Source organism: Hypanus sabinus, chromosome 5 (assembly GCF_030144855.1).
Source record: "Hypanus sabinus isolate sHypSab1 chromosome 5, sHypSab1.hap1, whole genome shotgun sequence".
Lineage (NCBI taxonomy): Eukaryota > Metazoa > Chordata > Chondrichthyes > Myliobatiformes > Dasyatidae > Hypanus > Hypanus sabinus.
In genome coordinates this window covers 23,293,151-23,320,632 of record NC_082710.1, presented here as the reverse complement: position 1 = coordinate 23,320,632, position 27,482 = coordinate 23,293,151, and the positions used below count along the sequence as shown (strand labels likewise).

Below are 27,482 nucleotides of genomic sequence, written 5' to 3'. Positions count from 1 at the left end.
TATTGGATTCTTGTAATTCCTGATTAAAAAAAATGGTACAAAGAAACAATTTGTGCATCTTCATACAGTGGCATGCAAAAGTTTTGGCACCCCTGGTCAAAATTTCTGTTACTATGAATAGTTAAGTGAGTAGAAGATGAACTGATTTCCAAAAGCCATAAAGTTAAAGATGAAACATTCTTTACAAAATTTTAAGCAAGATTAGTGTAGTATTTTTGTTTTGTACAATTTTAGAGTGGGGAAAAAAAGGAAAGGAGCACCATACAAAAGTTTGGGCACCCCAAGAGACTTGAGCTCTCAGATCACTTTTACCAAGGTCTCAGACCTTAATTAGCTTGTTAGGGCTGTGGCTTGTTCACAATCATCATTAGGAAAGGCCAGGTAATGCAAATTTCAAAGCTTTATAAATACACTGACTCCTCAAACCTTGTCCCAACAATCAGCAGCCATGGACTCCTCTAAGCAGCTGCCTAGTACTCTGAAAATTAAAATAAATGATGCCCACAAAGTAGGAGAAGGCCATAAGAAGATAGCAAAGCGTTTTCAGGTAGCCGTTTCCTCAGTTTGTAATGTAATTAAGAAATGGCAGTTAACAGGAACAGTGGAGGTCAAGTTAAGATCTGGTAGACCAAGAAAACTTTCTGAGAGAACTGCTCGCAGGATTGCTAGAAAGGCAATCAAAACCCCCATTTGACTGCAAAAGATCTTCAGGAAGATTTAGTAGATTCTGGAGCAGTGGTGCACTGTTCTACTGTGCAGCAACACTTGCACAAATAAAACCTTTATGGAAGAGTCATCGAAAAAAAACCTTTCCTGTATCCTCACCACAAAATTCAGCATCAGAAGTTTGCAAAGGAACATCTAAACAACCCTGATGCATTTTGTAAACAAGTCCCGTGGACTGATGAAGTTAAAATAGAACTTCTTGGCCGAAATGAGCAAAGGTATATTTGGAGAAAGAAAGGGTGCAGAATTTCATGAAAAGAACCCCTCTCCAACTGTTAAACAAGGGGATGGATTGATCGTGCTTTGGGCTTGTGTTGCAGCCAGTGGCATAGGGAACATTTCACTGGTAGTGAGAAGAATGAATTCAATTAAATACTAGCAAATTCTGGAAGCAAACATCACACCATCTGTAAAAAAGCTGAAGATGGAAGAACAGGATAATGATCCTAAACACACCTCAAAATCTACAATGGACTACCTCAAGTGGCACAAGCTGTAGGTTTTGCCATGGCCCTCACAGTCCCACGACCTAAACATCATCAAAAATCTGTGGATAGACAGCCCAAAAATCTCACAGAACTAGAAGCCTTTTGCAAGTAAGAATGGGTGAAAATCCCCCAAACAAGAATTGAAAGACTCTTAGCTGGCTACAGAAAGCATTTACAAGCTGTGATACTTGCCAAAGGGGATGTTAATAAGTACCGACCATGCAAGGTGCCTAAAATTTTGCTTCGGGCCCTTTTCCTTTTTTGTTATTTTGAAACTGTAAAAGATGAAAATAAAAAAAGTAACCTTATTTAAAATATTAAAGAAATGTGTCCTCTTTAACTTCATGCCTTTTGGAAATCAGGTCATCTTTTACTCGCTTAGCTATTCACTGTAACAGAAATTTTGACCAGGGGTGCCCAAACTTTTGCATGCCACTGTGCATTCAAATATTTTCAAGAATCAAAAAAAAGTAAAAATGTGAATTGAATTCATTAATTGCCATAAATAAACAATACACAATCTATGCCTATATTCTTTGATGTATGGACATTTCTGTCAATAGCCTCCCAGTCATAAAATGATATTTAAAACCTACTTCTGTCTAAACTTCTAATCACAGATCCTTCCATCTATCTGTTTACATGGTTAGTGCCAAATTATACCTGATTACACTCCTATGAAACACCTTTGGATTGTTAATTGCTCTCAGCCCAGTGTGCCCATGCCAGCCATCAAGTACCCATCTGTACTAATCCCATTTTCTAACACTCTATCTGTAATTTCCCGATATTTCAAGTGTTCATCTGAATACTTAAATGTTGTGAGAGTACACACTCCACCACTCCTCAGGCAGTGCATACCAAATTTCAACCATCACTTGAGCAAAAAAAAAATTCTCAAAACCCCTCCGTTGGTCCTACCATTCATCTTGAACCTATGGCCTAGTTACAGATATCCCTGAAAGGAGAAAGTTTCTCATTATCTACTCTATACTCATTACTCTATATAGTCCAAACAAACCTTCTCCTCAACCCCCACATTACCTTCAGTCTTTACCTCCCAACAAAATAAACCCAGCCTATCAAGTCTCACCAAGTAACTGAAACTCATCATGTCAGACATTAATGGCACAACAAAAATCCAAGTTGTCACTTCAAACCATTCTTCCAAGTTTGGGTTTCATGATGCCAAAAATTCTTTTCTAAAGCCACATCACAGCCAATAAAAATGCTGCTTTTCTGAACTATACTTAGGCTGAGAACTGAGGATGAACTAGTAGCAAAAATTAGGAATATGGAAGGAACTTTTAACAATTTTCACAACATCATAATGTTCAAAAGCCTGAGACCGTTGTAATACAAAAATTGCAAAACATAGTAACTAAATTAATAACACTATAATAAACACAACAAATTAAAATCTAAATAAACTTCAGTAATACTTTCTCTCATGAATACTGGCTAGGATATGAATTTTCACTGAACAAAGATGTGATAGAATAACTTTTATAGTTTAAAGTTTCAAAATAAATGCAGCTCAGAAAAAAAAGTGCAAAAGCTTACATTTGATGTAATAAAATCCCCTTCAGCTCAAACACCATTTCCCACAGCTAACTTTTCTAAGTGACTTCTAAAATTTTTACCTTGGTGGAAAGTGACATGTATGACAATGCATGTAACACATCTGCAACCCCAGCTTTCACAACTATAGCTGTAATAGCTTATAGGGCTATTTTAATGCCAGGCTCTATCAACTTTTTTAATATAATTCACCTACAAATTTTACCTTCGCCACTAGTCTATTTCAACCTATTTATATTAGGTCAAAAAAATCAAACTGTTAAGGAAATCAGTGAATCACACAGCATCTGTTGAGGCAAAGTTTCAGTAATGTTTTGGGTCAAGACTATTACAGGTTTGATTCTCTAATGCTCATTATGAAGTTGTTCATATTTTGAACAGATATGATGCAATTTGTTGATAAAAGAATCAAAATTGTTAGAGGATAGTGATGAGTGCAGTGAAGACAAACATTTGACGCTGCTCTGAACTCTTATTTCAGATTCCCAATTTTCTCCACAAAACAAACATATACAAGCAGAATGGAAGATGAACATGTCCCTTAGGCTATTCTACCTTTCTAAAGAATTATGCCTGTAATCTCTCAAATTATCTCCTGTATCCCTTGATTTTCTCAACATCTAAAACTAAGTGATCTCAGTTCAGATATTTACAATATGGATATATAGCCAACATACTCCTAAGTCTTCAATCACTGGAACTCAAATTATTCAGGACATAATTAGTCAGATTATTTTCAGTGTGAGATTTCAGTAAGAAAGTAATCAGCAGTCAGAAATTTCCATTTTCTTCCCTCCTATCAATGCAGCTTAAGAAACAAAAATGCTGAAGTTCAGTTCAAAACAGGGAAACAGAAATAAGTCAATGGAAGATGGATTTGGAGCGGTTGCATATAAAGTTAAAAGCATGGCATGACTTAATTGACAAGCACAAGTAGCTATATGGCAAGATGACAGAATGCTTTAAGAGCTAGCTTGAATCAAAGAAAGGGAGAAAACAAACACAATATTAATAGCTACAATGTATTAAGGAAAAATAGGGACCAGAAAATTACTTGTGGACAGCAGCACCCATCATTAATACTATTCTGGGATTACTATGCTAGCAAGATGCATAGGAGAAATGCTGGGAACAATCAGCAGGATAGGCAACCATCTGTGGAAAGAAAAATAAGGTTGGTGTTCAAGGTCCGAGAACCTTTCTCAGAACAAGGAAAGAGAAATTAAGTTACTCTGAATTGCAGAGATGGTGGGGAAGGGAGGGAGAATAAAGTGAATACTCTGATAGGATGTGACCAAACAAGTAAATCTGACAGCTAGAAGCCTTTCTCTGCATTGTGTTACAAATAGCAGGGACATTCAATTTACCTTTTAGGTTACCAAGATCTACAAATTCTTCTTTCAATTTTTGGGAGATAAGACCATGATATATAGGAGTAGAATTAGATCATTTGGCCCATCGAGTCTGCTCTGCCATTTCATCGTGGTTGATCCAAATTTTCTCTCAACCCCAATCTCCTGCCTTCTGCCCATATCCCTCAATGCCCTGACCCTTCTAGAATCAATCAACTCTGCCTTAAATATACATAAAGACTTGGGCCCCACAGCTGCAGTAGCAAAGAATTCCACAGATTTTCCAATCTCTAGCTAAAGAAATTCCTCCTCATCTCCATTCACAAAGGACACCCCTCTATTCCAAGGCTGTATCCTCTGGTCTTAGACTATCCCACCAAAGGAAGCATCCTCTCCACATCCACTCTATCAAGGCCTTTCACCATTCGATAGGTTTCAATGAGGTCATAGAACATAGAATAGTACAGCACATTACAGGCCCTTTGGCCCACAATGTTGTGCCAACCCTCAAACCCTGCCTCCCATATAATCCCCCACCTTAAATTCCTCCATTTACCTGTCTAGTAGTCTCTTAAACTTCACTAGTGTATCTGCTTCCACCACTGACTCAGGCAGTGCATTCCACACACCAACCACTCTCTGAGTGAAAAACCTTCCTCTAATATCCCCCTTGAACTTCCCTCCCCTTACCTTAAAGCCATGTCCTCCTGTACTGAGCAGTGGCACCTTGGGGAAGAGGTGCTGGCTGTCCATTCTGTCTATTCCTCTTAATATCTTGTACACCTCTATCATGTCTCGTCTCATCCTCCTTCTCTCCAAAGAGTAAAGCCCTAGCTCCCTTAATCTCTGATCATAATCCATACTCTCTAAACCAGGCAGCATCCTGGTAAATCTCCTCTATACCCTTTCCAATGCTTCCACATCCTTCCTATAGTGAGGCGACCAGAACTGGACACAGTTCTCCAAGGGTGGCCTAACCAGAGTTGTATAGAGCTGCATCATTACATCACGTCTCTTAAACTCTATCCCTCGACTTATGAAAGGTAACACCACATAAGCTTTCTTAACTACCCTATCTACCTGTGAGGCAACTTTCAGGGATCTGTGGACATGTACCCCCAGACCCCTCTGCTCCTCCACACTATCAAGTATCCTGCCATTTACTTTGCCTTGGAGTTTGTCCTTCCAAAGTGTACCACCTCACACTTGTCCAGGTTGAACTCCACCTGCCACTTCTCAGCCCACCTCTGCATCCTATCAATGTCTCTCTGCAATCTTCGACAATCCTCTACACTAACCACAACACCACTGTGTCATCTGCAAACTTACCAACCCACTCTTCTAGCCCCACATCCAGGTCATTAATAAAAATCACGAAAAGTAGAGGTCTCAGTACAGATCCTTGTGGGACACCACTAGTCACAACCCTCCAATCTGAATGTACTCCCTCCACAACAACCCTCTGCCTTCTGCAGGCAAGCCAATTCTGAATCCACCTGGCCAAACTTCCCTGGATCCCATGCCTTCTGACTTTCTGACTAAGTCTACCGTGTGGAACCTTATCAAATGCCTTACTAAAATCCATGCAGATCACATCCACTGTACTATCCTCATCTATATGCCTGGCCACCTCCTGAAAGAACTCTACCAGACTTGTTAGACACAATCTGCCCTTCACAAAGCCATGCTGACTGTCCCTGATCAGAGCATGATTCTCTAAATGCCCATAGATCCTATCTCTACGAATCTTTTCCAACAGCTTTCACACCACATATGTAAGGCTCACTGGTCTATAATTACTCGGACTATCCCTACTACCTTTTTTGAACAAGGGGACAACATTTGCCTCCCTCCAATCCTCCAGTACCATTCCCATGGACAATAAGGACATAAAGATCCTAGCCAGTGGCTCAGCAATCTCTTCCCTTGCCTTGTGGAGCAGCCTGGGGAATATTCCATCAGGCCCCGGGGACTTATCTACCCTAATGTATTTTAATAACAAGATCTCCTCTCCCTTAATATCAACTTGCTCCAGAACATCAACCTCACTCACATTGTCCTCACCATCATCAAGTTCCCTCTCATTGGTGAATACCAAAAAGAAGTATTCATTGAGGACCTCACTCACTTCCACAACCTCCAGGCACATCTTCCCACTTTTATCTCTAATCGGTCCTACCTTCTCTCCTGTCATCCTTTTGTTCTTCACATAATTGAAGAATGCCTTGGGGTTTTCCTTTACCCTACTTGCCAAGGCCTTCTCATGCCCCCTTCTTGCTCTTCTCAGCCCTTCTTAAGCTCCTTTCTTGCTACCCTATATTCCTCAATAGACCCATCTGATCCTTGCTTCCTTAACCTCATGTATGCTGCCTTCTTCCACCTGACTTGATTTTCCACCTCACTTGTCAGCCATGGTTCCTTCACCCTACCATTCTTTATCTTCCTCACCAGGAGAAATTTATCCCTAACATCCTGCAAGAATCCTTAAACATCGACCACATGTCCATAGTACATTTCCCTGCAAAGACACCATCCCAATTTACACCCACAAGTTCTAGCCTTATAGCCTCATAATTTGCCTTTCCCCAATTAAAAATTTTCCTTTCCTCTCTGATTCTATCCTTTTCCATGATAATGCTAAAGGCCATGGAGTGGTGATCACTGTCCCCCAGATGCTCACCCACTGACAGATCTGTGACCTGACCCGGTTGTTACCTAAAACGTGATCTAGTATGGCATTCCCCCTGTCACATACTGTGACAGGAATCCATCCTGGACACACTTAACAAACTCTGCCCCATCAAAACCCTTGGATTAGGTCACCCCTCAGTTTTCTAAATTCTAGTGAATACATGCCCAGAGCTATCAAAGGCTGTTCATAAGACAAGCCATTCAATCTGGAATCATTTTCGGGAACCTCCTTTGAACCCTCTCCAGTTTCAGCACATCCTTTATAAGATAGAGGGCAAAAACTGCTCACAATACTCCAAGTGAGGCCTCACCAGTGCTTTATAAAGTCTCAACATTACACCCTTGCTTTTTATATTCTAGTCCTCTGGAAATGAATGCTGACATTGCATTTGCCTTCCCCACCACAGACTCAACCTCCAAATTAACCTTCAGGGAATCCTGCACAAGGACTCCCAAGTCCCCTTGTACCTCAGGTTTTTCGTAATTTTTTTCCATTCAGAAAATAGTCAAACCTTCATTTCTTCTACCAAAGTGCATAACCATACACTTCCTGACACTGTATTCCATTTGCCATTTCTTTGCCCTTTCTCCTAATCTATTTCAACTCCTTCTGTAGCCTCTCTACTTCTTCAAAACAACTGGCCCCTCCACCTATCTTCGTATCATCTGCAAATGTTGCAATAAAGCCATTAATTCCACCATCTAAAATCACTGACATAATGTAAAAAGAATTGGTCCCAACACAGACCGACACAGACACCACTAGTCACCGGCAGACAGCTAGAAAAGGCTCCCTTTATTCCCACTCTTTGCCTCCTGCCTATCAGCCACTGCTTGATCCCCACTAGTATCTTTCCTGTAATATCATGGGCTCGTAGCTTGTTAAGCAGTCTTACGTGTGGCACCTTGTCAAAGTCCTTCTGAAAATCCAAGTACACATCAATCAATTCTCCTTTGTCTAACCTGCTTGTTATTTCTTCAAAGAATTCCAACAGAATTGTCAGGCAAGATTTTCCCTTGAGGAGACCATGCTGACTACTGCCTATTTTATCATGTGCCTTCAAGGACCCTGAGACCTCATCCTTAATAATCAACTCCAACATCTTCCCAACCACTGAAGTCAGACTAACTGGCTTATAGTTTCCTTTACTCTGTCACTCTCCCTTCTTAAAAGAGTGGAGCAATATTTGCAATTTTCCTGTCTTCCAGAACCATTCCAGAATCTAATGATTCTTAAATGATCATAACGAATGCCTCCGCAATCTGTTCAGTCACTTCTTTCAGAACCCTGGTGTGTACACCATCTGGTCCAGGTGACTTATCTACCGTCAGACCTTTCAGGTTGCCAAGAACCTTCTCTCCAGTTATGGTAACTTCATGGACTTCTTGCCCTCTGAGACCTGGAACTTTTACCATACTACTAGAGTCTTCCACAGTTAAGATTGATGAAAATACTAATTCTGTTTGTCCACTATTTCATTGTCCCCTATTACTATTCTCCAGTATCGTTCTCCAGAGGTCCAATATCCATTCTTGCCTCTCTTTTACACTTTATGTATAATCTGAAGAAACTTTTGGTATCCTCTTTAATTTTATTGGCTAGCTTACTTTCACATTCCATCTTTACCTTCTTAATTACTTTTTTTAGTTGCCTTCTGTTGGTTTTCAAAAGGTTGCCAATCCTCAAATTTCCTACTACTTTTTGCTCCATTTTCTGCCCTCTCTTTGGCTCTTATGTTGGCTTTGACTTCTCTTGTTAGCCACCGTAATGTCATCTTTCCTTTAAAATACTTCTTCCTCTTTGGGATGTATATATCTTATGCCTTCCAAATTGATTCCAGAAATTCCAGCTATTGCTGCACTACTGCCATATCTGCCAGTGCTGTTTTCCAATTAATTCTGGCCAGCTCCTCTCTTCTGCATCTGTAATTCCCTTTACTCCACTGTAATACTAATACGTCTGACTTTAGTTTCTCCTTCTCAAATTTCAGGATGAGTTTGATCATTTTAAGATCACTTCCCCCAAAAGGTTCATCAACCTTAAGTTCTCTTATCAGTTCTGGTTCATTGCACACACCTAATCCAGAATAGCTGATCCTCTAGTGGGTCAACTACAAGCTGCTCTAAAAAAGTCATCTCGCAGGCACTCTAGAAATTCCCTTTCCTGTAATCCAGCAACAACCTGATTTTCCCAATCTACCTGCTTATTGAAGTCCCTCATGACATTGCCCTTTTAGCATGCATTTTAATCTCCCATTGTATTTTGTAGACCACATCTTTCCTACTGTATGGGGGCTGTATACAACTCCCATCAGGGTCTTTTTACCCTTGCAGTTCCTTAGCTCGATTCACAATGATTCAACACCTTCCAACCCTATGCCACCTCTTTCTAATGATTTGATTTCATTTTTTTATCAACAGAGCAATGTTGCCCCCTCTCCCTTGCTGCTTATCTTTTTGATACAATGTGCATCATTGGACATTAAGCTCACAGCTATAATTTTTCCACCATGATTCAGTGATGCCTATATCATACATGCCAGTCCACAACTGTGCTGCAAGTTCATCTACCTTCTTCTGTATACTGTGTGCATTCAAATAGAACACCTTCAGTCCTGCATTCATCACCCTTTTGTCCACTTTTTACACTGCAACTCATCCTGTTGACTGCAATTATGCCCTATCAATAGCCTTTCCTCACTACACATTGCCTCTGTTTATAAACCAGCTACCTCATCTTCAGCACTATTCTCTTCTGCGTTTCCTACAATTTGCATTGAAATATAGGCAGTTCAAGATACTAGTCGTACCATGCTCAACCTTTTGATTCCTGGCTTTGTCTGAGATCTTACCTACATCTGCCTCCACATCCTTTCCACTAACAGTTATGGCACTCTAGTTCCCATCCCCCTGCAATTCTAGTTTAAACCCCACAATGCAATATTAACATACCTTCCCACAAGGATATTAGCTCCCCTCCAGTTCAGCTGCAAATCATCCCTTCTGTACAGGTCCCACTTTCCCTGGAAGGGAGCCCAATGATCCAAAAACCCTATGCCCTCTCTCCTACACTTACTCCTTATCCAAGCATTAACCTGTAAAAAACAGCATATTTCAGGCAAAATGCACTAACTTTACAGGATGAACAATGAAGCAATCAATGTAAAACAATCTTATGAAACCAAGACGTCATAGTTTTCCTGCACTATCCTGAAAGATCCAATTGATGTTAATTAAAAGATTACAGTAGAAAATTTAAGTAGGATTAAGAAAAATGAGCTTCATTGTATCTCTAAAAGTCACCTGAAAGCAACCTAAATTCTATCTTTGAGGGAAGCAAAGGTGGAAATTGCAATGGCAATTTCTAGTTCTGTTCTAGATCCTATGAACCTCTTTGATATTTACACATCTCAAATTTTGATTGTTGTGTATTTATTATTTAAGGAATATTTGAGTAATATTGTAAATATATTGTTTGATTGTTCTTGTTATTGAAATAATTCATTACTGGTTATGTTGTATGCAAAAGTACGTGAATGGCATGTCCTCATCACCACGTCAGTAGTGCATATCTCGCTAAAGTAAATGTGAAACTGACACACGTTATCCCCAGGCTCTCATCTTTTACTTTCAAGAACTTTTATATTTTGGACTTACAAGACATAACAGTGGCGACAAGGAAGATATAAACTAACCCAAGACGACTACCCTGTGGTTGAAGTGCAACTTGGTGATAAGAATTTTTTTTTAAAATGCAGAGCATGAAACCATCGAGTTTACAAAAAAGTGCAGCATGTGCTCCTTCAGGAAGGGACAGAGACTATTAAATTTATAAAAATACAGAAAATGGGCAAATTCACAGGTTCATGAACAATGAGTATTGGGTGATAATCATAAATTAAAACAACGCAGAAATGGCTGGCTACAGTGGAAAGACAGATGCATTTGACTGCATAAGAGAGTAAACTAAATGAATTGAGCAGTATTTTAAAGCAAATAAAACAGCCAATGGAAAGAGAGTGTCAATTAATGCAAAAGTTAAAAAAATATACAGTTTGCTTAGAAGTTTGACTGCTCCAACAAAAACAGCCAGAGTGAGCTTTGCTGATATTGTGAAAGTAATTCAGAAACATTTAGAATTCAGACGATTATTGATTGCAGAACGCCTTAGGTTTCATAAGCGGAATCAAAAGGAAGGGGAATCTATTTCAGCGTACATGGATGAACTGAAGAGATTGTCTGAACATTGTCAGTTCAGTGATGGACTTAACAATGCACTGAGGGACCGATTAGTTTGTGGAATCTTACAAGAAAGCATTCAATGTAATTTCACAAGAATGGATCCTAACTGAAGTACTACTCACATTTATAAGAGCAGTTGAAATCACTATCAAAAGAAAAGGCATGCAAGGATGCAACTGAGTTGCAGTCAGGAATGACAGAGAGCATGAACAAAATTGCCATCTCTAAACAGAAACCAGACTGGCCAAACAAATTATGTTATCGATGAGGCAGGGGCTCAGGTGTACCAGACCAATGCAGATTTAAAGGCAATATTTTCAGAAAATGCAACAAAGTAAAACACACACAAATAGAATTTTGGGCAGACAAATATAAATGGACTGCACAGGGAAGAGAAAAAATAGTTTTAAAAATCAAGCTGCAGTTTCAAAAAGAGCACGGATCTGCATGCTGTTGATGAAAAGTCTTATAATGATGAGGATGAAAGAGGATTGCATAGCCATGAGATTTACAATGTGAAAACTAACAAAAGACAAGCAATATGGCTTACGCCAGAAGTGAATGGCAAATTAATTGAAAAGGAATTGGACACTGCCTTGCAACAGACACAAAACGCTGGAGAAACTCAGCAGGCCAGGCTGAAACATTGACTGTATTCTTTTCCTGGATGCTGCCTGGCCTGCTGAGTTCCTCCAGCATCTTGTACGTGTTGCTCAGATTTCCAGCATCTGTAGATTTTCACTTGTTTGTGATTGGACACTGCCTTGGCGGTTTCAGTCATTCCATTTCAAAAAGGCATTTCAAAAATACTGAACTAAAGCCTGCAGACATCCAACGAACTTAGACTGGATAAAAGATCATTCCCATGGGTTTGACGTTTGTAACGGTTAAATACAAGTCACATTGGGCTTGAAGATGGTAAAAAAAAATCAGGAGGGTCAGCATTGTGATTGGCTGAGACAATTACAACTTGATTGGAGGTCTACCATCATTTGCATACCATCTCTGCTGTAATAGAGTCAACTGAAAGTGAATTAAGAAAGGTACTGGACAATACCACAAAGGGTAAAATATTGTCAAATGAAAATGCCACACCCATGCTTTACAAAATCAACCTGGTTTCGTATACCATTCATGATGAAGCAGCCAGTCAAGCTAGATCACATGGAGGCTGAAGGAACTCTTTCCAAGGTTGAGTTGAGCCATGGGCAACACCAGTGGTCCCAGTAGGCAAGAAAAATGTGTCAGTCAGGGTCTGTGGTGATTTTAAGATCACTATCAAACAAGAAATTATAGTAGATCAATACCCACTGCCCAGGAAAGAGCATATCATTGCAAACTTTTCTGGAGGAAAACACTTCAGCAAAGTAGACTTAGATGATGCCTACCTGCAGATGGAGATGGAAGAAGAATCCATAATAGGCTTATTTTTGGAGTAACATCTGCATCTGCACTCTGACAGAAAGCTATGGACGAGGTGCTACAAGGCTGTCCAGGCATGCAGTGTTACCTGGGTGACATCACTTTTACTGGTAAAGATGACAAGGAACATCTCCAAAATCTCAAAAATGTTAAAAAGAACAGAAGATTACAGACTCAGAGTATGACGAAACAAGTTTTTAAAAATGAAGCATCACTTACTGTGGTCACAGCATTGATGCACAAGTATGCTGAGAAAATTCAAGCAGCGGTGGATTCCCCAAGGCCAAAGGATATGTCAAAGTTGTGGTCCTTCTCAGGATTTGTCAATTACTACAACAGGTTCCTGCCAAACCTGACTTCTGTGCTCCACCCCTTGAACTCATTATTACAGATCAGAAAGAAATGTCAATGGACAAAGCAGTGTGAGGTGGCTTTCAAAAATGTAATGGAAATTATGATGGCAGACAGTGTACTCATATATTATGATCCACATCATTTAGTGAAGCTTGTGTATGACACCTCACCTTATGGTATAGGTGTAGTCATGTCACATGTTATGAGTGGTGGAAGTGAACACCCTAGAGCAGGGGTGGACAAACTTTTTGACTTGTGGGCCACAAAGGGTTCTAAAATTTGACAGGGGGGCCGGACCAGGAGCAGATGGACGGAGTGTTTTGGTAATACACCTCATAAGAGAAAATAAAATATCATGGGATATGTAGAAAACATGTGCTTTAATTTCAATTGAAAATGAACAAATGCATTACAACAAAATATCTGTCTTTGAAGTCCCATGGTATTTAGCTATTTATTGAAATGACTTTTAAAACACTGAAAATTAAATGAATAAAATACAGCTTTTTTAAATAGTAACAGTTATTATTTTAAAGCACTGAAAATTCTGTTATCCTTCAAGATATTATCATCATCACTCTCCTCCTGACTGTCTTTATTTCAAAAACGGTAGGAGATGCAGGTCTACTTGTCCTGCTCCTTCTTATTCAATTGTCCCCTGTGCCAAAACTCAACAACGACCAGCACAAAGACAGAACAATGACAGCACGCCAGTATGCGAAGCACGTTATTTGATCTGGAGCGCATTTTTTATTTTGAGAACGTACGTGCACCTGTGCACTACTCATGCCCATCACTTAACAGAAATGACATGTAACATGTAAGGCTTATTGAAAAAAATATTTTCAAATGCATTGTTTACATAACACAACGAAGAAACTTATTTTTAATTTCAGTGGGAACAGTGTTGTTGGTCTCCCTTTTTAGCCAGCGCATCAAAGTCTGGATTTAGTTTTGTTGTGGCGATTCTCAGGATGGATCTGAGGTGTTGGTCAGTTAACTTGGATCTGTGGCTGGCTTTGTTGATGTTCATGACGCTGAACGCCTGTTCACACAAATAGGTCGAGCCGAACAAAGAGTAAAGCGCAAATGTGGAGTAATACGCTGCACCTCAACAAAGGTTAATGTATATCTATTGGGAAAACGCCAGAATTGCGGGGAAAAAACATTAACAAGGTTTATTAATATAATTTCATCAAGTTCTGCGGGCCGGATTAAAAAGCTTAACGGGCCGCATATGGCCCGCGGGCCGTAGTTTGCCCATGCCTGCCCTAGAGCCTTTGCATCACATTCCCTTACCGCTGCAGAGAAAAATTACACACAGATTAACACAGAGGCCTTGAGTCTGGTTTGGGATGCAAAGCAGTTCAACCAGTACCTGTATGGGAGAGAGTTATCCTCATAACTGATCACACACACTAGTATCCATAGAAGCAGCACAAATACAGAAATAAGTTCCGTTTCTTTGGGGACACAACTACAAGATCAAATTCAGGAGGACAACTAGCCATGGTAAAGCTGATGAATTGTCCTGTTTACCCTTGGAAAAGGAAGTAGCTGAAAAAATTTACAAAGGACACACCTGTTGACAATATTTTCCCCAAATGCAAACCAAAAGTCTCCCTATTATGGCAGATGATCCAAAGAGAAACTAGAAAAGACTCCATGTTGTCCCAGGTCTATATGGCAACCTAAAATGGCTGCAACATGCAACAGTAAACCCTCTTCATCCATCTGTACCAGCGCTGGGATGAACTTGCCCTTGATGGAAGTTATCTTATGTGGGGATTGAGAGTTGTTGTACCATCCAAGCAGAGAGCTAGTGTTGGAGAAGCTACATGCCTGTCATCTAGGTGTGGTCAAAATGAAAGCAATGGCTCAAAGCTTTGTCTAGTGGCCTGGAATAGATGATCAGATCAAGCAACATACCATGCACTGTTCATGACGCCAAAACTTCCAGAGAATGCAAAGAGTAGCACCTCTCCATCCCTAGCAATGGCCTGCACTGCAAAGGCAGAGAATTCATGTGGATTTTGCTGGATCAATCACAGGCACAAATTTCTTGGTAGTGGTGGATACAGCTGCAAAGTGGCCAGAAGTGTTTCTAATAGCCTCCACTACAGCCTCACACACAGTTAAGAAGCCTCTACTCAAGAACTGGTGTTCCAGAACACTTAGTGACAGTGGAACACAGTTTATTGTCGAGCAGTTTAGGCATTCCAAAAAATGAATGAAATAAGACATATATCTGCACCATACCATCCAGCTACAAATGGCTTGGCAGAAAGGGTTGCCCAGAGTCTAAAAAATGCACAAGTAATGTCAGCAGAACACACTACATTAACACTGAATCAGAAGCTTGTCAATTTCCTCCTTCTATATCACAATGCAGGAAATTCCACAACCAACAACTCACCTGTTATGCTATTCCTGGGTCATCCCTTGTGCTCAAGCTTGAACCTCTTCATTCACAGGAGTATGCAGGACAAACAGCTGAGACAAACTGAGGGTTCATCAAACAAGGAGGTTCAACATTTCACTCCTGGACAGGCAGTCCTGGTGAGGGACTACAGAGGTGACCAAAAGTGTGTACTCTGAATGATTGAGAGCAGTACTGGACCACTCTCCTAAACAGTGAAGATTGCATCTGATATCATCTGGAGACAACAAATCAATCAGTTGAGGAGAGCAGAATCAATTGTTAGAGAAGAAAGGTGGCCAGAGCTGTCAGACCCACTTCCCACAGTCCAGAATCAACTCCTACAACCAGAAGATGCCAAGAGCAGCACCTCTCCATCCCTGGCAATGGCCTGCACTGCCCCAGCAGAGGATTCATGAGGATTTTGCTGGATCAGTCACGGACACAAATTTCACAGACCCCCAGAACCTGAGATTGTTTTGCAGCCAAAATCTCACCTGCCAAGCAGAATGATCCCCCTCATCAGGAAAGATATTCCACCAAAGTAAGAAAGCCTCGAAAGTGATTAAATCTTTAGGCCTCAATGGGACAATTTAAAATTTACTACGCTGTGGATAGTGGTTGTATTATGTTGTTGTGCGTGTGTGCGCGCACATTGATATGCATTCTATATTGAGCACAGTATACTGAGTTTATAGCTAAAGTAGGGAGGAGTGTCGTGTATTTAATATTTCAGTAATATTGTAAATATATTTGATTAAGCATTCTTGTTAATTTAAGTAATTCATTATGGGTTATTTGTGAAAGTTTGTGGAACTATGTGAATGGCAATCAACTTCATGCCACCACGTCAAGTGTTTGTCCACTAAAGCAATAACAAGATTATGACATGTTAGCCACAGGCTCCTGTTTTTATTTCTCCTTTAATCACTTTTACGTTTTAGACTTACAAAACTTAACATTGGTGTCTTGAATATTCCTGAATTTAGCACTATGACTGATTTCCTTTCCTAAGGCTTCCTGTTTCTCTAGCTATTCCATTAAGATGCTCCTGAAACTTCTCTTCGATCAAATTCTTGTTTTTCAGGTGTTCTGGTACAAATTTCTATAATGTTTCTTTGAAACACCTTAGAACATTAGCCTTTTTAAGCATGCTAGATAAATAAAAGTAATGGTACAGAAATACTGTATTGTGCATGTATCCTTGGAATGTTATGACTTCAGTTCAGCCATATACATCTCATCAGCCAGTTTAAAAGTGCTGCAAGAACAATAAGCTTAATAATATTTACGTTCAATATGCAATGGTCACTATTAATACCTTAACTGAAATCTCACAAGTTGATCTTATAGTACCAATATGGAGCATCTCCATCACATAGAGAAGTGCAAATATATTTTGTATTCCTCCACAATCCATCAGCTCCCACTAGCACAATTGCTAATATTAGTTCCTTAAAAAGTTTCTTCAAATCATATCTGCCATAAATTTAAATCCTGGCAATAACTAGCAACATGTTCAACAAGGAACAATTGCAGAAGTACCAACCTACATACTGGTACTACAGTCATAAACTTTTGCCTAGAGTCCTTAAACATTTAATTAAATTGATGATTGAAAGCAACAAAATGGCAACAGTGAACAAGCAGGAACAGCAATTAAGCCAGGTAAGTGCTGTGGGGAAAAAAAATTAGCTCAGACCCTCCGAGCACAATGGTCTTTTCATAGGACACAAGAGCAGGGATTGCTTGGTCATTCGGTGGCTGAAAAGTGGGATTTCAGACACAGAAAATATTTACAAAAAACGCAAAAAAAAGTTAATCTTATCTTATTTTTTATACCTTTAATAGTAACCTTGAAAGCTTTCACAAAATTGATATTGGAGCTGTCCAGGTAAACTGCACATTTACAGTTTTCTACAACAGTGTCCACCAAATCCTTTTTAAAACTGATCTTGGAATATGGGAATTCAATGTGCAAGTTTCAATTCACTGGGTAAAAATTCACAGTTCAAAATTAAAGATTTTTTTGCTTATATGAATTTAAAAATCTAAGTTGAGTCAAATTAAAAATACATTTTTATGAAAACAAGGAAGCTTTTTCAAACTGGAATTCTTTAAAATTGCTTCAGTTGAAACAGTAGAATTTTTGTCAGCATTGCCCTGCAATGCATTTAACAAAGACTGGTGGGAAATACTCTCTGGAATGCTTCCAATAACCAAATTTTCATCAGACACACAGAGTAACAAAATTCCCACATTATCATGCAAGTACTGCATTGTACAGAAAAACGCAAGGTACGTTCCACAGGAATTAATGCGTGAACAATTAAATTGTCTCCATTTTGCAACTACTTAACCAACACCTCATTAACTTGACAACAGCTGGTAGTATAGCAAATACAATTTTTCCTTCTTAGACTTAAGAAAATTTAATTAAACATCTCCAATGACAATAAAAATGCTGAACACCTATTTATCACTAATTCTAATCATTGTAAATCATCCATTTTAAGTACCTTTTTAAACAGATATTAAACATTATTATTGATGTCATTACTAAGCATTCATATCTAAAATTAATTTATCACCATATTATTGAAGCCAACTAACTTTTCATAAGGAAAGTACACTTAACCACACTAATTAAATAATATAATTATTCTAATGTAGGGGAAAAAGTAGAAGAGATTGTCAGATGTGTTCTACATTAATCAGCAAGAGGCAAATCTTTTTTTACAAATAACCAACTCCATCTCCGGTACAGCCAGCTATAGAACAATTATAAATGGCTAACTCCTGTTCCAAATTAATACAATCACAGTTTAAAGAATTCAATCTACTTTTTCAAGTTTGATATTCCTTGCATCTATTTTATTATTTTATTGCAGATTTAGCCATCAGATTGAAAACCTCTCAAGGTCTCTCCATTGTTATCTGACATTTTCCCCTTATCAGAAAATGATCATCAATATGTGAAGCAAATCCTTACAGATATTTGGCAAAGAATGCACTTCTTCAGTCTAAAGGGAGAATATTCTGGAAATTAGGCCAAATTGGTAGAGACTGGGTACAAAAAGGGTGGTGTCACTTTACTAGGGATGTATTTATAAATCACCTAACAGTCAATGATCAGATATGTAGCGAATAACAGAAGATGCATTAAAAATAGGATAATAGTACGAGGGAAACTTTCCAAAATATTAGCAGGGACTACACGGGCTTCGAGGGGACTAAGTCTTTGAGGTAAGGCCAGGAGAGTTTCTTGACATAATATGCAAATATGCCAATGGGGAAAGGAGCATTTACTGGATCTTGTCTTGAGAAAATGCAGCTTGTCAGGAGGATGGAGTGTCAATGGGGAGCATTTTAGAGATGGTAATCATAACTCCATGTGTTTCAAAGAGGTAATGGAAAAAGGTATGGAAATACCAGGTATAAAAGGTCTTAAATAGGGGGAAGGCCAATTTCATTAAAATAAGACAGGCCAGGAGCATCTAGTTGCAATTAATTCCAATGATTATGAATCATAGTGGGAAGCATTCAAAGGAAAAAAAGGTACAGTGAAAGAAGGCTAAAGATAACAAGTACAAGAACTCTGGATGTTGAAGTATATCAAAGATTGAATGAACAGAAAAGCAGCAGCATATAGCGGTATAGTGAGGCCCATTAAGAATGGACACAAGTAGGGAGACATTTAAAAAGAAAATGAGACAAATAAATGAAAAATTACTTGCAGGCAAAGTTAAGTCCAAAGGTGATTTATGTGCATGTTAAGGACAAAAGAATAATCAGGGAAAAATTTGGGTCCATTTGAGGTCATAGGAGCAACCTGTGTGAGAATCAGTATGACTAGACAGTCCTAAATTCATCGTGATTTACAAATTAAATGTACTTTATAGCTGGATAACTCAGTGAAAAGGAAAGTTACCACAAATGGGATTACTCAATGCCATAGCAAACTTAAAGGTGGATCAATGCCCAGGACCGGAGAACATTTTCTCTGGCTTCTGGGAGGCTAGACATGAGATATTGGATAACCAGTGGATTGTAAACCTGGTACCCCTTTTCAAGTCTGGCAATTTCAGACATGTAAGCCCAACATCAGTGGTAGGGAAGTTACTGGAGGGATTACAGGATTCCCCCACTACTTGAAGGTAGAGCGTTCCTATGAAATGGTTCGTAAGCCAGAATGTTGTAAAGTGAAGAAGCAATTACCATTTATTTATATGGGAAAAATTTGTGAGCGTTTGCAGATCCAAAAAGTAACCTATCAAATCATGCCAAATAACATATGAAACCTAAAATAACAGTAACATATAGTAAAAGCAGGAATTATCTGATAAATACACAGTCTATATAACATAGGAATACTTTTCTACAATTATTGCAGCACTGTCCACCACAGCGAAAATTTCAGCAGCACTCGGGGCAGTAACACACGGTGCAAGCGCTCCCGGCAGAAGCACTTTTTCCAGTAACCTTTAAGCTATGAGGCTACCGAATAACACATAAAAATATACAGCCTATAAAGTAGAAATAATGTACACCCAGTGTAGTTTCACTTACCAGAATTGGGAAGACAGCAAACACACTGATGATGGTGTGTCAGGCTGAGTCCTCAGAGGTTGGGGTGGTGGGACACTGGGATGTCATCTCATCATCGTCAGTTTTCATCAGGGCAGGCAGGTCACTTTCTTCTATGTCTGCCTGCCTCAATGTCGAAGGTCGAGTTTCGTTGTCTGCTGCGGCTGATGTGGAAGGCTTGAAAAACGACAATATGCTTCACTGCTTAGCTTCGCACATTTTTCTATCATACAGTTCTTTGTAAGCACTCAAACCATCCTGCAAACCTGCCCTAAACCTACATACCCTTTCAAAATTAAAGTCATACTTTTCTGCAATCATTGCAGCGTTGACAATCGCAGCGAAAATCTCACGCAATTGCTTCCCGTTCAGTTCCTGGACGTCTTCTCTTTCGGGCCGTTCACTGCTGTGTTCGGCTTCAATTATTATCCTTTCCTCTTCATCAGCTCTTCATCTGTCAGTTCTTGGTCATGGGATGCCAAAACCTCTTCAACATCATCTTTGTCAACTTCCACAAACCATTAGCCAAACTCACTATATCCTTACTTCGTTCACCACGATCGAAACACTAGTTTTACGCTAAGTGTAACTCCCTTACGCGCTCTTTTAGGCTTTTCCAATACCTTAGAACTCATCTTGCTAACGGACGCACAAAATAAATCGACATAAAGCACAGATGCTCACAGGCACGTGTTTATGCAATGCCAGTTAGAATGCAGTTCCGAGGGAGGAGCTAGTCTGCTCGACGCACACTGCCTTTTTCATAACAGTGAAAACACCTTCTGTTAGCGAAAACAAGTACAGGTTTCCCCTGCTATTCGAAGGTAGAGCGTTCCTATGAAATGGTTCGTAAGCCGGAAAATCGTAAAGTGAAGAAGCAATTACCATTTATTTATATGGGAAAAACTCATGAGCCTTCGCAGACCCAAAAAGTAACCTATCAAATCATGCCAAATAACACATAAAACCTAAAATAACAGTACCATATAGTAAAAGCAGGAATGATCTGATAAATACACAGCCTATATAACGTAGGAATACTTTTCTACAATTATTGCAACACTGTCCGCCGCAGTGAAAATTTCATGCAAGAGCTCTCAGCAGCACTCACGGCAAAAGCACACGGCGCAAAGCACTCCCGGCAGTAACACACGACGCAAGCGCTCCCGGCAGAAGCACTTTTTGTAGTAACCTTAAGTTTATGCTATGAAGCTACCGAATAACACATAAAAATACACAGCCTATATAAAATAGAAATAACGTATGTACAGCGTAGTTCACTTACTGGAATCGGGAAGACAGCAAACACACTGATGATGGTGTGCTAGGCTGAGTCCTCGGAGGATGGGGTGGTGGGACACTGGGCTGTCATCTCATCGTCGTCTGTTTCCATCAGGGCAGGAAGGTCACCTTCTTCTATGTCTGCCTGCCTCAATGTCGAAGGTCAAGCTTTGTCGTCTGCTGTGACTGATGTGGGAGGCTTGAAAAACAACAGTATGCTTGACTGCTTAGCCTCGCACATTTTTCTATCATACAGTTCTTTGTAAGCACTCAAACCATCCTGCAAACCTGCCCTAAACTTACGTATCCTTTCAAAATTAAAGTCATACTTTTCTGCAATCATTGCAGCGTTGTCAATCGCAGCGAAAATCTCACGCAACTGCTTCCCGTTCAGTTCCTGGACGTCTTCACTTTCCGGCTGTTCGCTACTGCGTTCGGCTTCCATTATTATCCTTTCCTCTTCATCAGCTCTTCATCTGTCAGTTCTTGGTCATGGGATGCCAAAACCTCTTCAACATCATCTTCGTCAACTTCCACAAACCCTTAGCCAAACTCACTATATCCTTACTTCGTTCACCACGATCGAAACACTATTTTTACGCTAAGTGTAACACCCTTACGCGCTCTTTTAGGCTTTTCCGATACCTTAGAACTCATCTTGCTAACGGACGCACAAAATAAATCGACATAAACCACAGATGCTCACAGGCACGTGTTTAAGCAATGCCAGTTAGAATGCAGTTCCGAGGGAGGAGTTAGTCTGCTCGGCACATGCTGCCTTTTTCGTTCGCTGCCTTTTTTCGTAACAGTGAAAACATCTTCTGTAAGCAAAAACAGGTAACTAATGTAGGTCTTTTGTAGCAGCGAGTTGATGTAAAGCGAACGTTCGAAAAACAGGGGACACCTGTAACTAATGTATGTCTTTCGTAACAGCAGACTGACGTAAAGCAAACGTTCGAAAAATGAGGGACAGCTGTAATTAAATCTTAGAAAGGCAGGGACTGATCAGAGTAAGTCAGCATGGCTCTCTCAGGGGCAGATATCATTTGACCTATCTTATTGAATTTATTGAGGCAATAAAACATTGTAATCAGGTCAATACAAAAGACGCGATATATGTGATTAGAGCCCATATTAACATGCAGAGCTAGTTAGCAAATGGGATTCAAAATTGGCTTGGAAGGAGAAGGGAGAGGACAATAGCAGAACCAACAATCTGCTGAAGGAACTCAGAAGTCGGGGGGGGGGGGGGGGGGGTGTGTGTGTGTGTAATGCTTCAGATCAAAACCTTGCATCAGGACTGAAGATAAAGAGGGAGGACAGCCAGTATAAGGGAACAGTGATAAAGAATCCAGAGGCAATAGTTGGACTAAGGAGCGGTGTAGCGGTATGAAGGTAATGGGCAGATTGAGGACAGGGGGTGGCACTGGGAGACATGATCGATGGAGGGAAACAGAACTAAAAGAAAGATGGATCCAGGAAGGATGTCTCAAAATGCTTTGCAATCTTCTCCTTGATGAATACTGACGTGAAATACTAATTTAGCAGCTCACCGCTTTCACTGGCTCCAGGCTTAAATTCCTTTGACCTTGTGTGGTCATGCTACCCTCTTGTTTTAATGTATATATAAAATGCCTTGGGACTTTCATTAATGCTATTCACCAAGGACATTTCACAGCCCTTTATACACCTTCTGAAGCTCTGTTTACATTCTTTCCAGATTCCTTTATATTCAAGGATCCTGTCCAATTTCTGCTTTGTCAACCTTCCTTTTGGACTAAATTTACAATATTTATCTTTCATGGTTCCCAAATCATGTACATCATTGTCTTAACTACACAGGAATAAGTTGATCCATAATTCTAACCAGATTGCATTTCAACAACTCCCCTCATCAGATGTGAACTTAACCAATAATAGGCTCTCAAAATCTCCTCTCCTTAGCTTCTGCCCAATGCGGTTAAATTATGATCACCTGGCCAGGCTCATTTGCTAGTAAATTCTAGTATGGCACATTTCATGGTTGAGCTATCTGACATACTGTTGCAAGAAACCTTCTTGGAAACACCTAACAAATTCTGACTCATCTCACCTCTGACGCTAAAGAAGTCCCAATCATTAAATTAAAGTCATCCACTACAACAACCCAGTTGCTTTAATCTCTTTCCACAATCTTCCTTCATATTTGTTCCAGCTGGCTATTGGAAGGCCTATTGTACATCTTTCTTCTTCCTGAACTCTACCATGCTGCCTCTGTGGATTTGCACTCCAGGATCCTTTCCAAATGAAGCTGTCACATTTTCCCTGGTCAGTGGTACAAACATTGAAAGAATCAATGGACTTGAGCCCTTGAGGCCACACAGGAAACATTTTAATTCAGAAATACACCTGTCGCCAATATTGTTAGCTGATTTTGGATCCGATGTTTTCCTTTGGATCCAATGGGTTTTCACATATCTGATCAGTCCGATTTGAGATTTGTTAAAAACCCTTCTGAAAGCATCCACAATTAATCAAGCATGCTGTCCACAACTTTACATTATCTCTTAGGAAAACCATCATAAAATTACACAAAATATGTGGCAAAAAAACTATTCAGTCTGTACTTGTGATTCCAACAAACTTTCTCACATTATATTAAGATCTATCATCTTACTTCTCTATTGCAAAACCCCGTATCCATTTGCATGCTATTCTCTTGAAATTATCATTGTGACTGCTACCATACTCAAAGATCTTCTTGACTCTTTAACAATTATTTTCATTCTAATTTTAATGACTAACAAATATAAAGATCTTACGGTATCCACACATTCAAAGCTCTTCAATCTAAAAAAGCTCCAGTAGATGACCCCTTGGTTTTTATCCTTAATCAGTGGGAATTCCATTCAATAGTGTGGAGAATAATTTGTATTCTTTAACAAAGCATTACTATATAAAGTATTATCTTCAAGCTGATTTTTTTTTAAATAGTTAATCCAACCAGTAATATATTTACTGATTCTATTAAAAAGTTAACAAAATTTCCGAGAATAGAATAGGGATCAGAGAAGAGAATTTGAATTTAAATTTGCTTGAATTCCTCAAATATTTATGTATCTGTAAGTATTTTGGCTGGTTGGTGTTGAGGTGGCATCAGCACTGGACTTCAAGATATTTGGTCCCGAGTTCGAATCCAGCTGAATCCCAAACTGGGCAGCAGCAGTATCTGCGTGGAACAAAGGCCTACTTCCATATCTTGCTACAAAAATCCTGTGGACAACTACACTATCCACAGGGTCATCATGAATTAATGATGACTCAACAGCATTCAGCAACAACAAATATTTTTATATCACCTTTTGAAATTCTATTCTATTCATTTAATATAGAGAATAGAATATTGCATAGATACAGTACTGTGCAAAAGTCTTAGCTACATATATTTACCTAGGGTGCCTAAGACTTCTGCACAGTACTGTAGTATTTTTATGTACTGCACTGTATAGCTGCCACAAAAAAAATTTTAATGACATACATGAGTGATATGAACGTGATTCTAATGTGGATCCATATTGTGGACTGAGAGAGTGAAGAAGGTATTATACATCACATTTACTAATGTTAAATATAATTTTGCACTTAATTAACCAACATTATTACCTGTTTAACACCATTCTACATACTAGTTGTACTGCTATCTGTTACATATTTAATTTGAATAAATCCAAAAATATTAACTTTAAAATCATATGGTTTATTGAAAAATCACAAGGTGATAAGACTATTTAATTTGTAAATTTTATTGCAGTGAAATAATTTAAATTACGAACTTTATTTCAACATATTTACCTGATTTGACCTCCCTGAATTTACCAGCAAACTTTAATGAATTTCAATTTACCAGGGCCTCAGAAAAATACATCAGGAAAAACTGTTTTATAATACATTGCAGCAAAAATCTTCATAGCAGGTCTGCAACACTGAATATTGGGACCAATTGTTTTCTGCACAATATATTAGAAGCAAACCTACAAATAGTCATTTAATTAAGTAATTAGAATATCACATTTCAGACATCTGAGTAAAAGATAAATTCCTTTCAGTGGGAATTCCATTCAATAGTGTGGAGAATAATTTGTATTCTTTAACAAAGCATTACTATATAAAGTATTATCTTCAAGCTGATTTTTTTTAAATAGTTAATCCAACTAGTAATATATTTACTGATTCTATTAAAAAGAAAAAGCTAACAAAATTTCTGGCATAAACCAAGTTATTTTTGAATTGTTAGCTCAGATTTTGGCTGCAACGTGCCAAAGATAACTATCCATATATTTGTTTTTATTATGAGTCCAAGAATTTTTCTAAACAAACTGTGGTATTCCACCCAAATCATCTACATTCCCTTGCCTTTAGATTTTTATCATGCCCATGGATTAAAATGCCTGAAATAAAAAACAGCGAGATCTTGTCAGTAATAATTTATATCTCACCTTCAAACTAGCATATTACTTCCTGTTTGATTCCAATTATCAAATCTAACATTACAACAAAGGATCTCTCAAAATACCATGTGCCTATTAAAAAAACATATTGGTAAAAATCTGAATGTTGCACTTACAGGAAAACGGCCACAAAAGATGCAACAAATGGATGTAGTTCCTTTTATCCAAGACTTAATTCACCAAGAGGAACATGTCGAATATATCTGAGAAAGTGAAAAAGATCAAAATTTACAACTGAAAACCAACCTCCTTTGCAAATATGATTGTATTCTAATATAAAGTAAATTATAGGCAATTAACTATACATTTCATGTTGCCATTTCTTTTCCAGTGTGAATAAATATGGGATTGGATTAAAGGATGGAGAGTTAAAGGCAAGCTTGAAACGGACTGAAATCTGAGCTAAGATTCAGAACACACAGATTTTTAAACTTTAAGGAAATCAAGAATTATGAGAAATGGGCAGGAAAGGGAAGTTGAGGCCAAAATGAAATTAACAAAGCTCAAGGAGCCATTTTGACAATTCTTGGTTTTTAATCTTATGCTTTTCTATGCCTTGGTTGCAATACTTCCTAGGAAATGGTACTGGGATTCAATTTTAACATGCTTTTAAACCACTTGAGAAATGGAACAAAAAAAATCACTAAAAGCAATGAATACAGCTCACAAAACCTTGACTTTTATAAAATGGGAGTTGTTAAACTACAAGATAAGTTATGCTTCTCTTATAGATAACAGAAGTTACTCACCTCATTTGGAGTACTGTATCGTTCAAAAATGATATTTATTTTGGAAAGATAAGGAAGGCAAATTGACCAGAATATCATCATGAAACCAAATATTAAATTTTGAAAGTAGGTTGGCTGCAAAAGAAAACCCTCTGTATTCTCTACATGTAGAAGGCTGCAGGGTTATCTAACTACAGTATTAAATTGATGAATTTATCAGAGAAACAACTTAATATGGTCAGAAATCTGACTTTTGCTGCTGGACAGCACTCCTATTTAGAACTCTTCATGGAGCTGTTTGGATGTGCAAACTTGAACGTGATATTTTACACTTTTTTGAAAATTCCAACATGGTGCCAAAGGTAAACACCCACCTCTTGATTTGAAAGCAATCACCATGAGAGCCTTGATAAACAAAGCACAATTGGAAGGTGGTATCAAAGCTATGTATACTTGTGAAATTGGCAAGGATAAAACTGAACAGTGGTATAAAGTCAAGATAGAGCAGAAAGATATCCAGAAATCAAAAATAAGCAAGAAAACCCAAATGAAGGGAGCTTTAGATAAGGAGTGAACAAGGGTAAAACACAGCATAACAAGACTAAGTTCACAAAGAAACAGACAGGATATGGGAAGTGTGTAAACATTCTTCAATTACAGTTTAAAATGTAACAAACATTACCAGTTATCCTTTTCTTAGTGGATAAGTTGTACCAAAAAATCAAATGACTGAACCCAGCACATTTGATGAACTGATTGAATGAAGGGCTATATTTTAGGTTCTTACAAAAACGAAAACAAAAAAAAAGATGAAACAAATATCCGCAAAGTAGTCTTGCCTGAATCTCAATACATGTTAGACCATCAAAAATTGAACTTACAAGATAATGAAATTTTCCACTTTTGCTTTGGACAATTCTAACATTAAAGCTTACTGGCACTTCGCCATCTGACACAGCCAAAGCGTTCCTAAAACAATTGACAAAAGGATGTTACAGCCCACAAGCAATTAGTGGTAAAAATAAGCTCTGAAAAAAATATACAGCACAAGGAAGAAATGCTGATGAATTTTAATCAGCCATGTAAAACTGGGAAAAAATGGAAAGAATCTGAAAATTTATGTA

The 27,482-nt window shown here is 38.7% G+C and overlaps 1 protein-coding gene across 9 annotated transcripts in view; it reads right to left on the bottom strand.

Annotated features, from left to right (window-relative positions):
• apc (APC regulator of WNT signaling pathway) overlaps positions 1 to 27,482 on the bottom strand; it is a 204,977-nt gene that overhangs the window by 144,787 nt on the left and 32,708 nt on the right. For 7 of the 9 annotated variants that reach the window (XM_059969564.1, XM_059969561.1, XM_059969558.1 and 4 more), the window contains one exon: positions 25,747 to 25,833. The exons of 1 other annotated variant lie outside the window; for it this stretch is intronic. The gene's annotated coding sequence lies outside the window, so the exon portion shown is untranslated. Of the gene's footprint in view, positions 1 to 19,844; positions 20,040 to 25,746; positions 25,834 to 27,482 lie in introns of all 9 variants that reach the window. One more of the 9 variants, XM_059969560.1, reaches the window with a different exon arrangement.